Below are 12,968 nucleotides of genomic sequence, written 5' to 3' on the forward strand. Positions count from 1 at the left end.
GTCCCACCAATCATTGGTCCTTTCCTACTCCCACTAGGTCAGTTCAGCCCAGACCCCGGGGAACCAGACCCCCACCCAGACAGCAGCCACAAGGAATGCAGGGATCTAAGCAGTGGACTACTTCCACTTCAAAACCAGGGAATTCTAAGCCACCCACCTATGGTAAGAACGCACAATGACTCACCTCCCACCCCTTCCTCTGGCCGTCTTCACTTTCCCCTAGGAGAAAAACCCTCCTTTCACGCAAGCACCTGGGCACCATTACCAATGACCACTGGGTTCTCAACATAGTTTCCCAGGGATACAATTTTCCTTCCATGCCCTTCCAACTCCAAAAGGGTTCCAAGATCTACCTTCAAACCAGTGGGCAGAGGCGCAAAAGCAAATCCTTTCCCTGCTCTCTATGAGGGCAGTAGAGCACGTTCCTGCAGAACAGAAAGGCCAAGGTTTCTACTCCAGACTTTTTCTGGTACCCAGAAAAGAGGGCACCTGGCGCCCCATCCTCAATCTATCCATTCTAATCACTTTCCTGGTGATCCCAGAATTCAAAATGCTCACCCTCCAGCAGCTGCTACTCATGCTCTCCAAGAATGCTTGGCTAGCCACCCTAGACCTAAAAGAGGCCTACCTCCACATTCCTATCAGGGAATCATGCAGGAAATATGTATGTTTCAGGGCAGGATCTCAGAACTTTTAGTCCTCTGCGCTTCCCTTTGGCTTATCTACAGCTCCTAGAGTTTTCACAAAATGTCTGGCTCCAGCCATTGCCTTTTGCAGACAAAGGAATATCCAGATTTACCCATACTTAGACTACTACCTAATTCAGGCAGACAGCCAGGAAAAGCTGCTCAAGCACCTGGCCTTTGTAAAGTCCCTACTAACCTCCCTAGGGTACACTATCAACGAAAAGAAATCCAAACAGGTGCCCACCCAAAGGATTATATTTCTGCGAGCAAGCCTGGACACAGCATCCCAGATGGCATTCCTTACACCAGAAAAGTAAACTTTCCTAACAGCCTACTTCTGTCAACTAGCCACCAGGACCCAGCTATCTGCAAGGAAAATCCTGCAAGCTCTGGGTGTCGTAAAAAGAATGAGACAGTTGGAAGCACCTACAGTTTTGTCCTACTTGTGTGAGTTATTCAAAACTGGACTTGCCTATTGTTTTGTAAAGGCACACTTGTCTGCTGTGTCATTCTGCATGCCACTTAATCCATTTTCTCTCAAGAGTCGAAAACAAGCAGGTTGTAAAGAGCATCCTTTACCTGAGTATACCTAAGAAGACTATTCTACCCCCCCCCCCCCGGATCTCAAATTCATTTTGGAAAAGCTTTGCCACCCGTTGAACCAGCAGCCTCCACATCATCCCTAAAGTTTTGTAGTTTTTAGTGAATTCAGTTGTCACTGATTTGCCAGAAAACCACAAATATTATAAGGAGCAGACCAAAAATTTGAGGCAAAAATTTGGTTAAATTACAAAAATCTGGACAGTTAAAGAGATATTCTGCACTCCTTGGATGCTCACAGACAACCGAGATTCTACCTTGATAAGACTAAAGACATTAGGAAAACTGACCAGGTTTTTGTCTCCTTCCTGGAAGGCAAATTGGGCAATGCTATATCAAAGCAGACATCTTATTTTTTTGTACTATGACAAGTTCTTGTCCACCTGTGAAAGCTCACACCATAAGAGCAGTATCCTCATGTGGTGCTTTATTCAATAGTGTTGACTCCTGAGCCATTCTAGAAGCAGCCATCATGTCCTTTGAATACATCTTCATGAAGTACTACAAAGTAGACCCTTTTTCTAGATTAAGGACTTCTTTTGCCAGATGTGTACTTCTTGGATTGGTAGACAGCTGTCCTGATGATGTCCTTCAAGGATGCATCTGCAGTCCTTACAAATGGGTTGTCCTGTCGTCAGGCAGCCCTTCGGTCGGCCGGATTCCAAAGTCTGGGTCTGGCCTCGGCTGGTGTCGCACTTCACCCGACGTCATAGCTGCAGTTCTTCGGGTATAAAGGCATCAGCCGACGCCATTTTCCTCAGTCTTTCTTGCCGCATGGCGCCCGTAGCAGAAGCTGTTCGCAAGTGCCGGTCGGTCAGATCCAGAGATTACTACTACCGAATACTTCTTCGAAGACTTCTAAAAAGCTAAGTACCCCGTTGGGGACTCTTTCTTGCCTCAGCCGATGTCAGAAAAAGTGAATAACTGTTTAACTTGTGGGAAACAAATACCTCATAAAGATTTCCACTCTTACTGCTTACCTTGTTTAGGCCCAGACCACGACGTAGCAGCTTGTTTAGCCTGTGCTTCTTTCAACCGACGAATGCTTAGGCGTCGGTCGGAGTTTGCTGAACAGTTTTTCGGCTCAGATTTTGCGTACATAATGCCGTCGGATCCTCCGACTACTCAAATTGTTAAGAAACGCAAAGAAAAGGACCGACACTCGCGGTCCGCGGTTTTGGCCGAAACCACGGTTAAGCAAACCGCGAGTGTCTCGGTTTCGGCCGAAACCGAGCAAACAGTTCAATCTTCAGCCGAATCCTTGACTACTACCGAGGCCCCCTCTACCCTAGTTGAATCGGCCTCTGAAGTTTTACCTACTACTGTGGTTTCACAAGACTTATCGGACACCATCCCTTTGGATGTTTCTACCCCAGCACGTGGTGCTGCTAGGCCTCCTGCAGCCATGTCTATAAAGGCCTTTGCCAGGGCTAAAGCAGCCAAAACTTCTAAGTCTGTGCCTGTTAAGCCCCCCTCTCACAGGCCCAGCTCCAGTTCCCAAATGCTTACTCTGGCAGAGGATCTCATTTCTTTAATAAGGGGATCCCAATCTCACCCAGACAGGGCCTCTCAACCTCCAGAAAAGAGACCTAGAGCAGAGCCCCCTGAGCCAGTGTCCTCAGATGACTCTTCTGATGATACAGACAATACAGACCATCCAGAGGCTCCCTTTTCTACTTATGAAGATTCCGATGCTGAAGAATCGATTCCTTCAGCTTTTCCACCAGAGGAGTTTTCTTTTGGGGAAACTTTACATGCCATGAGAGAACAATTCCAATGGCAGGGGCAAGATTTCTCAGATTCAAGGAAAAGGCTTAGGACCTTTTTACACTTACCGCAACATAGGCCTTTAGCTATACCTCCAGTTCTTCCTGTTGTGGATGATGCATTTAATGATGCTTGCACTGCTCCTGATACTTTACCTCCAGCCCCTGCTAAGCCCGATAGGTTCTACAGGGTCCCGGACACTCATCACCATTTATTTAAGGCTCCTTTCGCAGATCCTGAGACTATCTCCCAGGGGCCTAAGGCAGTAGCTTCGACCTCAGCTAAAACCCTCTCCCTTCTGAAAGGGAATCCAGGTCCTTAGAGAGATGGGGTAAAAAAGTATACACCTCTGCTACTCTCTCAGCTAGAGCATTGAACTGTCAGTTCCATATGATCCAATACCAAGAGTTTATGCTTGATCAGTTAACTAAGAAACTGTCCTCGGATGATTCTTTAGATAAGAAATATGTTCTAGAAATGGTGAATAACATTCAGCAGGTTAGTAACCATTCCTTAAAATGTGGCTATGATGCACTGGAGGCTTCATTTAGATCAGCCATGACTGGCACAGTTATAAGAAGACATGCATGGTTGAAAGAACAGGTCCTGCCGATCATATTAAAGCAAAGCTATTAGATGCTCCTATGGATAAGGTCAGTTTATTTGGTTCTCCTGCCCAACAGGTACTGAAGAAAATGGAAGAGAGGGCAAAATCTGTACAAACAGTAAAAGATTTCTTACAGGTTCAGCCCCCAAGGTTTAGCAGGAACTGGCCTTCCAAAAATTGGTCCTTTCCAGACTCCTCTAAAACTCAGAGAGGGAGGAATAGGCGTACAAGAGGCAGAAATCAATCCAGAGGAGGTGCCTACAGGGGCGCCAGTGGCAAGGTAACAACCAGAGGCACAGACACAACCACTGCCACTACAACAGGACAATCACAGTGACTTGGCTTTGACACCGCCTACCAGGGAACAAATAGCAGCACCCTTAGGTGGAAAGTTAACATTATTTTCAAAAAACTGGCACTGTATCACAAGAGACAAGTGGATTTTGCAAACTATAGACCAAGGCTACAGGTTTCATTTCCACACTTTACCCGGAAAGAGGAATGCCAAACCTACCACCAAATCAAAAGACAGAAGCTCTAAAACAAATAGCTCAATTAGCAAGGATGAGAGCTGTGGAAAGGGTACCATCTATGGAACAAGGCAAGGATTTTACTCAGACTCTTCCTGGTACCAAGAAAAGAAAAAATTGGAGGCCTATTCTCGACCTGTCCGCTTTAAACACATACATCATTGTTCCAAAATTCAAAATGCTGACCCTACAGCAACTTCTTCCTATGCTGGGCAAGGAGTTTTGGCTGGTAACTCTAGATCTCAAGGAGGCATACCTGCACGTCCCCATACGACCACATTGCAGAAGATACCTCAGATTTCTTGCAGGATCAGAGCATTATCAATTCTCAGCATTGCCCTTTGGCTTATCTACTGCGCCCAGAGTGTTCACGAAATGCCTGGCATCAGTAATCGCTCACTGCAGGCTTCAGGGAATCCAAATTTATCCATACCTGGGCGACTGCCTAATACAAGCGGACAACAAAAACAAGCTAACAGAAGACTTACAGAGAGTCATTTGCTTACTACAGGCCCTGGGATACACAGTCAATATAAAAAAGTCAAGACTGATACCATCCCAAACATTAACCTTCTTAGGTGCAGAATTGGACACAGTAAAACAGATGGCATTCCTAACTGCAGAAAAACAAAAACAACTTCCTCTCTATTTTTTGGCATTAACAAAGCAGAACAAACTAACAGCAAGGAAAGTACTGCAGGCCTTGGGCTTCATGGCATCCTGCATAATCCTGGTCCCCCATGCCAGACTACATATGAGAAAACTACAGTGGTACCAAAAGAATTTATGGTCTCAACACAGGCACAGCTTAGAAACCGAAATACCACTAATTCCATGCCTGAAACAAGAGTTCTTGTGGTGGGCTCGGGCATGCCAGTCAAACCCAGGTTTGCCCTTCCACAGCATTCAACCAAGCCAAACCATCACAACGGACGCCTCAGACCTCGGTTGGGGGGCCCACATGCTGGACAAGTGCATACAAGGCTTATGGACTCCAGAGCAGCTGCACCTGCACATAAATCAAAAAGAAATGCTGGCAGTACAACTAGCAATCCAGAATTTCAGACCATTCCTCCAAGAAGGCCAGTTGATGATAAGGACAGACAACACCACAGTCATGTGGTACATCAACAAACAGGGAGGCACTCATTCATACCCTCTATGCCGAATGGCCCTGGACCTATGGAATATGGCTCTGAGTTACAACATTCAGTTACAAGCAATTTTTGTACCGGGAAAAGAAAACATCCTAGCAGACATATTAAGCAGAACTACCTCGAATGCTCACGAATGGATGCTACACCCGGACATTTTCAAGGCCATCACAAAGAAATGGGGACTGCCACAAATAGACCTATTCGCATCCCCACTCAATCACCAGCTCAAGAAATTCTGCACAAGGACATACCACCCACTTGCTTGGAAGGTGGACTCTCTATCCTTCAGTTGGAAAGGCCTGACAGCATATGCATTCCCACCTCTTCCTTTGATGCACAAGGTGCTATTGAAAATCAAAGAGGAACGTCCAAGGATAATTCTGATAGCACCAGACTGGCCAAGACAGCATTGGTACCCATTACTATGGAGCATGTCTCGGGGGAGAATGTGGACACTACCCCTGATTCCCTTGATGTTAACCCAGAGCAACTACAACATCCTGCATTCAAACCTGAAAACTCTGCAACTGACTGCCTGGAACATTACATAAGAGCAACTAACCCAGATTTATCCCAAAGGGTTAAATACATTATCCTTGAGGCCCGCAGACCTTCAACAAGAAGGAACTATGCAGGAAAATGGAAGAGGTTTCTCATTTGGAGTACCGACAGGGGCAAAGATGTGTCAAAGGTAGACATTGCCAACATCTTGGAGTATTTGGCAGAGCTTTTCCATACAGGCCTGTCCTATTCCTCCATCAAAATACATGCATCAGCTATTTCTGCAGAATGCAGCTTCGATCCACCTGTCTTTTCGCATCCTCTACTCAGGCAGTTTCTGAGAGGAATTAAGAATGTAAAACCGCCTAGGAAACCACCACTACCAGCATGGGACTTGAACTTTGTACTAGAAAAATTGACACTTCCCCCTTTCGAACCAGCAGCAACAGCAGATCTTCAACACCTATCCTGGAAAACTGCTTTCCTGCTGGCAATTACTTCAGCAAGAAGGGTTTCGGAACTACAGGCTTTAATGGCAGTACAACCCTTCCTAATCTTTCATCAAGATAGAGTGTCCATGAGAACTAATCCTACATTTATGCCTAAGGTGGTATCCAGAGTGTCTTTAAACCAGGCAATCCACCTACCTACCTTCTTTCCCAACCCACAGAACAGGGGGGAAAGACTACTGCATACCTTGGATGTACATAGACAGTTACGCTACTACCTGGACAGAACCAAGGGTAATAGAAAATCTGACCAGCTTCTGGTAGCATATGCAACAGGAAGGGAAGGAAAAGCAATTTCCAAACAGACAATCTCCAAGTGGATAGGAAATTGCATTAGATTCTGTTACTCCTACCATGGAAAGGAAATTCCACAGAACATAAGACCTCACTCTACAAGGGCTACAGCCACTACCACAGCTTTCTTACGAGGAGTGGCTACCAAGGACATCATAGAGGCTGCTACTTGGACCTCCGTGCATACATTTGCCAAGCATTATAACTTACCTTTATACTCTAGATCCCGAGCAGGGTTTGCCACTGCTGTTTTGCAAGGGATCCTAACTACACCATAAATTTTTCTTCCTCCTCACCTAGTTTAGCTATGGTATTCTACCCATTTGTAAGGACTGCAGATGCATCCTTGAAGGACATAGTACAGTTTTGTACCTACCATAAATGTAGATGTCCGAACAGGATAGCATCTGCAGTCAGGATTACCCACCCTCCTTCCCCTCTGTGGTACTCCTAGGGTATTTGCCCACCTAATAGCTAGCTGGGGGGGGGGGGGTTCTCTTATGGTGTATTTGTTTGTATATATGTACATACATGATTATTTTGTGTGTTTGCCTTCTACTATTTGGAAACATTGGCATTTATCCAAAATTTAGCTTTCCAAGGGGGCAACTGGCATCTGGGGCAAGAAACACTGAGGAAAATGGCGTCGGCTGATGCCTTTATACCCGAAGAACTGCAGCTATGACGTCGGGTGAAGTGCGACACCAGCCGAGGCCAGACCCAGACTTTGGAATCCGGCCGACCGAAGGGCTGCCTGACGACAGGACAACCCATTTGTAAGGACTGCAGATGCTATCCTGTTCGGACATCTACATTTATGGTAGGTACAAAACTGTACTTTCTTCGTGTTTCACTGTTGCAGTCATTACACTTGAGTTATCTGCTTGCAGGTAGCCCTCAGTCGGCCCAAATACCAGAGTCTTGGGATTTTTGCGTTGGGTCTCAGGGGTATAAAACATGCAGCCGATGCCATTACATCAGCTTTTCTTGCCACGCGGGAGCCTGAAGCAGAAGCAGTTCGCAAGTGCCGCTCAGCCGCTACCTGCAATTTTAGTTTTTCAAGTTTCATACCTGAAGTCTTCTAAAGCTAAGTACCCCATTGGGGATCCTTTTTTCTTGCTCTAATCGATGTCAGAAAAAGTTAACAATTGTCTTGCCTGTGGAAAGCAAATACCTCACAGAGATTTTCATTCTTATTGCATCACCTGTTTAGGCCCAGACCACGACGTTCCTCGGTGTCGGTTTTGTGCCTTGTTCAACGCTTGAGCTATTCGTCGTCGGGCTATCTTTGTCGCTAAATTCTTTCGCTCTCGTTCTCTGTATTCACGAATAAAATACCCTAGGGAAGCCATGAACAAATGGATGACCAGGTATGCTGCCTTAATAAAGGTACGGTGCGATGTCGGTGAAGAAGCTGTGCTACCGGTAAAGCCTTGAGAAAGGCTGTGCGTACCCGAGCGCTTGTGGTTGAAGGCTGAGTAAAGCCTTTAGAAAGGCTTCGTATATAGGTCGTAGTTCCGGCTGGTCAGGTCGCCTGGTGAGAGGAATCGCTAGTGTGGCAGCTAGAAATCAAAGATGAAACACGCAGAAAAAACAGGCAAAACAACGTAAATGTGGCTAGGCTAAGGAGCTCTGCTCGCCGTGGTGGCAAAAAAATCAACGTAGTCGAAGTTCAGATTCTAGAAGGTTGTACTTTATTGAAGTAAAAAGTACCAGAAGTACAATCACCATTGAAGCATAGTTCCTTAATGGAAAGAGTGATCCTGAGGATTTCCTTTTATGAGAGTACCTGGGGGTGTGTCAGTGAGAGCCAATCAAGTGTGGGTGAAAAAACCTTTATTGTGATTGGGCACGACAACTTGACATCGCACCTTACAATCTGATAGGTTAGATACCCTGAGCCAGCTCATACGTGGTTAGTAGAATCACTCTAAACCTACAGTAGTGAAGTTCGGAGATTAGCTAAAATTAGCTAAAAAATGTAGTTAACTAAAAATAGTCTTGCTGGAAAAAAAAATCAACCCAAGCTGGTAAAATACATTGTTAGGCTACACTTTTCGAAATCTTCGGCAGGATGGTGGACGACCTAAAAAAGCATAATAAGCAAAGCCGAGCGTACTAGAGAAATAGCAACAACATGTATGTAAAATAACATGTATGTAAAATAAGAAACAGGCTAGAAAACCAAAAAATAAGACCAAAAAATAAGAACCAGTAATAAATAAGTAATAAAAATAAGGCCAGTCGCCGATTCGGCGGTGCTCAGTGAGGCGCTTTCGCAGCCCCTGACTCCCGCTACCTCAGAGCCACAGGCCGTCTCCAACTCCCACGTGGAGACAGCTAGGCCTCTAGATACCCAAGGTATTGGCCCTTTGGAAATTGATCCCTCAGATGGGTCCGAAGCCGCTGAGCAGGCATCAGCTTCTGAGGGTGTCTTCAGACCTACACAACTTTATATAAAGCCTACTTCAGCATCCAAGACAGTCTAAAACAGTTTTAAAGACAAGAAAACCAGTACAGCATTCTCCAGGACTGACTTCTATGCCTAAGAAACAGATGCTCAAAATGGCCGAAGACCTGATTACTTTGATCAGGGGTTCCCATCCCCCTCCTGATAAGAGGCCTAGGCAAGACACTGAATATGATTCCTCTGATCAGGTTTCCATTTCCTCTGATTCCTCTTCTGAACAGGGATATTCTGTTCCTCCCTATGAGCATTCTGATGCTGAAGATTCTATTCCTTCAGCTTCTTCTCCTGAGGACTATTCATTTGGGGAAACCCTGCATACCATGAGGGAGCATTTCCACTGGGAGAGCCAAGATTATTCCAATTCTAAGAAAAGACTTAGAGACTTTCTTTTACTTCCTCAGCACAGACCTCTTGCAATTCCCCCTGTTCTAGACATAGTAGATGATGTATTTTCAGAGTCCGGTCTGTCTCTAGACTCTTTACCTCCTGCTCATGTTAAGCCGGACAGATACTACAGGGTTCCAGACTCCCTTAAATTTCTTTACAAAAACCCTGCTGCTGACCCAGAAACTATCTCACAGGGTCCCAAAGGGGTCAAGGCTGCTTCTGCTAAAAACCCTGTCCCCTCAGATAGAGATTCTAGGGCTTTGGACAGATGGGGGAAAAAGTTTACACTTCTGCTACCTTGGCTGTAAGGGCTTTAAATTGTCAATTTCATATGCTCAAATACCAGAAATACTTAATGTCTTTGTTAAAACAAAAAATGTTGACAAATTCTGAATGTTCTGAGAACAAAGATTTATTGCATGCAACCGAACAAGTGGGAAAACATACTTTGCAATGTGGGTATGATTCACTGGAGGCCTCGTGCAGGGCTGCTGTTACAGGTTCTGTTATTAGAAGGCATGCTTGGTTAAAGGAACAGAATCTGCCTGATCATGTTAAAGCAAAATTATTGGATGCTCCATTACAGCATGATACTTTGTTTGGTGTTAAGGCAGAAGAGGTGTTGAAGAAAATGGAGGATAAGGCTAAATCTATGCAGACAGTAAAAGATTTCTTACATGTACAGCCACCCAGATTTAGCAGGAACTGGCCCTCTAAGAATTGGTCCTTTCCAGTGTCAGACCACAAAGAGGCAGATTCAGATGCCCTAGAGGCAGGCAACAGCCCCAGGGCTCATACAGGCCCAAACAATGGGGTGCTTCTACCTCCAAAAGCGCAGAAGACAAATCACAGCCTTATAGAAAACAGTCCCAATGCCTTCCCTCTGCCAATGCCAAGCACTTATTTTTTGGCAGCACCCTTAGGGGGAAAGCTAGCACTTTTTTCTCAAAACTGGCACAAGATCACCCAGGACAAATGGGTCTTAAATATAGTCTCTCAGGGCTACAGGTTCCATTTTCACACCCTTCCAAAGGCAAAAGGTATACCAGACCTGCCACACAATCAATTGGCAGAGGCACAAAAACAAGTTTCGTCGCTCATGGACATGGGGGCTATTCAGCCAGTGCCACAACAAGAGCAGGGACAAGGATTTTACTCAAGACGTTTCTTAGTACCGAGAAAGGACAAAGCCTGGAGACCGATCCTGGACCTGCCTATTCTAAATACTTCTCTGGACGTCCCAAAATTCAAAATGTTGACTCTACAGCAGCTTCTACTCATGCTGGACAAGAAGGCTCGGCTTGTAACTTTGGACCTCAAAGAGGCATACCTGCATGTCCCAATCAGACAGTCTTGCAGAAGATACCTCAGATTCACAGCTGGCTCAATGCACTACCAATTCTCTGCACTGCCCTTTGGCTTATCTACTGCACCCAGGGTATTCACAAAATGCCTGGCACCAGTAATTGCATTTTGCAGACAAAGAGAAATTCAAATATATCCCTACTTGGATGACTGCCTTATTCAAGCAAAGACCAAAGATATTCTACTACAGCATCTGGTGTTTGTAAAAAGATTACTAATTTGCCTAGGGTACACAGTAAACGAAAAGAAATCAAAAACTGGTACCCTCTCAAGAGATAATATTCCTGGGTGCAAGCTTAAATACAACTGCCCAGATGGCTTATCTCATGCCAGACAAACAAAGGCAACTGACTTCTTACTTCAAAAACATGGCAAAAAAGACCCGGTTATCTGCAAGAAAAATTCTGCAGGCTCTGGGCTACATGGCATCCTGCATTCTACTAATTCCATATGCAAGACTGCATATGAGGAAACTACAATGGTATCTAAAAAGTGTTTGGACTCAACATTGCCACAGCCTGGAAACAGTAATTACACTCATTCCCTGCCTGAAACAGGAATTTCAATGGTGGGCACAGGCCTGTCACCACAAGGGACAGCCATTCACTTTACCCACTTCCAGGCAGACACTAACAACAGATGCATCAGATTATGCCTGGGGGGCGCACATGGCAGGAAAATGTATTCAGGGCACATGGCCCACAAACCAAATGCATCTTCATATCAATCAAAAAGGGATGCTAGCTGTACAAAATGCCCTGACAGCCTTCAAGGACCTACTTCATCCAAGACAACTTCTGATAAAGACGGACAGTACTACAGTCGTGTGGTACATAAACAAACAAGGGGGCTCACATTCCTACCCCCTCTGCAGACAAGCCATGACTTTGTGGGGCACAGCATTGACTTATCAAGTACATCTGCAAGCACAATTCCTGCCAGGAAAGACAAATACATTGGCAGACGAACTAAGCAGAAACCTCATGGATCCTCACGAGTGGAAACTAGATCCACAAATCTTCAACATGATAACAGGGAAATGGGGATGCCCAGACATAGATCTATTCGCCTCCCCTGACAACTGCCAGCTACAGAGATTCTGCACTCGGACTTATCACAAGCAAGCATGGAAAGTGGACGCCCTTTCATTCAGCTGGAAAGCCCTTATAGTATATGCCTTCCCTCCTCTGCCTCTCCTCTCCAAGGTACTCCTAAAGGTCAGACAAGAGAAGCCAAAAATGATACTGATTGCCCCAGACTGGCCACGCCAGCACTAGTACCCAATCCTAAAGAGCTTGTCTCAAGGCCCAGCCTGGACATTGCCTCTAATACCTCATTTGCTGACCCAACAGAACAATCAGATCCTGCACAGCCAACTCAGAACCCTAAATCTGGCTGCATGGCGAATAATGTAATCATTCAGAACACTCCTCTCTTTCTCTCTCTCTAAAGCAGTTATGGATATTATTTTGGAGGCCAGGAGGCCCAGCACCAGAAATTCTTATGCAGAAAAATGGAAGATATTCTGTGTTTGGAACCAAGCGCAGGGAATTGACACGTTTGTACCAAATATTCCTCAGATTTTGCAATACCTAACTGAGATACTGGACAAAGGCTTATCCTTTTCATCAATTAAGATCTATGCCTCTGCCATTTCAGCTCATTACAATACAGACCCACCTATTTTTTCTCATCCACTGCTAAGACAGTTTCTCAGAGGGGCCAAAAACATAAGACCTCCAAGGAGAGCTCCAATACCTGCATGGGGCCTCAATTTTGTCTTGGAAAAACTCACACTGCCTCCTTTTCAGCCAGCCAATACAGCAGAGATAAAATACTTGTCATGGAAAACCGCTTTTCTCCTAGCAATAACTTCAGCAAGAAGAGTCTCAGAGTTACAGGCACTAATGGCTGTGGAACCTTTTATTATTTTCCATCAGGACAGGGTTTTTCTAAGGACAAACCCGACATTTATGCCTAAGGTAGTGTCCAGTGTGGCTCTTAACCAAAACATACATTTGCCTACCTTTTATCCAAACCCACAGAATAAGGGGGAAGAGACTTCTGTATTCTTTGGCATACACAGACAGCTACG

The 12,968-nt window shown here is 45.2% G+C and overlaps 1 protein-coding gene across 1 annotated transcript in view; it reads left to right on the forward strand.

The window, feature by feature from the left end:
- The window catches only part of SMOX (spermine oxidase), a 416,267-nt gene that overhangs the window by 161,196 nt on the left and 242,103 nt on the right, over positions 1 to 12,968 (forward strand). The gene's annotated exons all lie outside the window — the stretch shown is intronic.

The sequence above is a fragment of the Protopterus annectens genome, chromosome 2.part1 (assembly GCF_019279795.1).
Source record: "Protopterus annectens isolate FY-2018-M chromosome 2.part1, PAN1.0, whole genome shotgun sequence".
Classification (NCBI taxonomy): Eukaryota; Metazoa; Chordata; order Ceratodontiformes; family Protopteridae; genus Protopterus; species Protopterus annectens.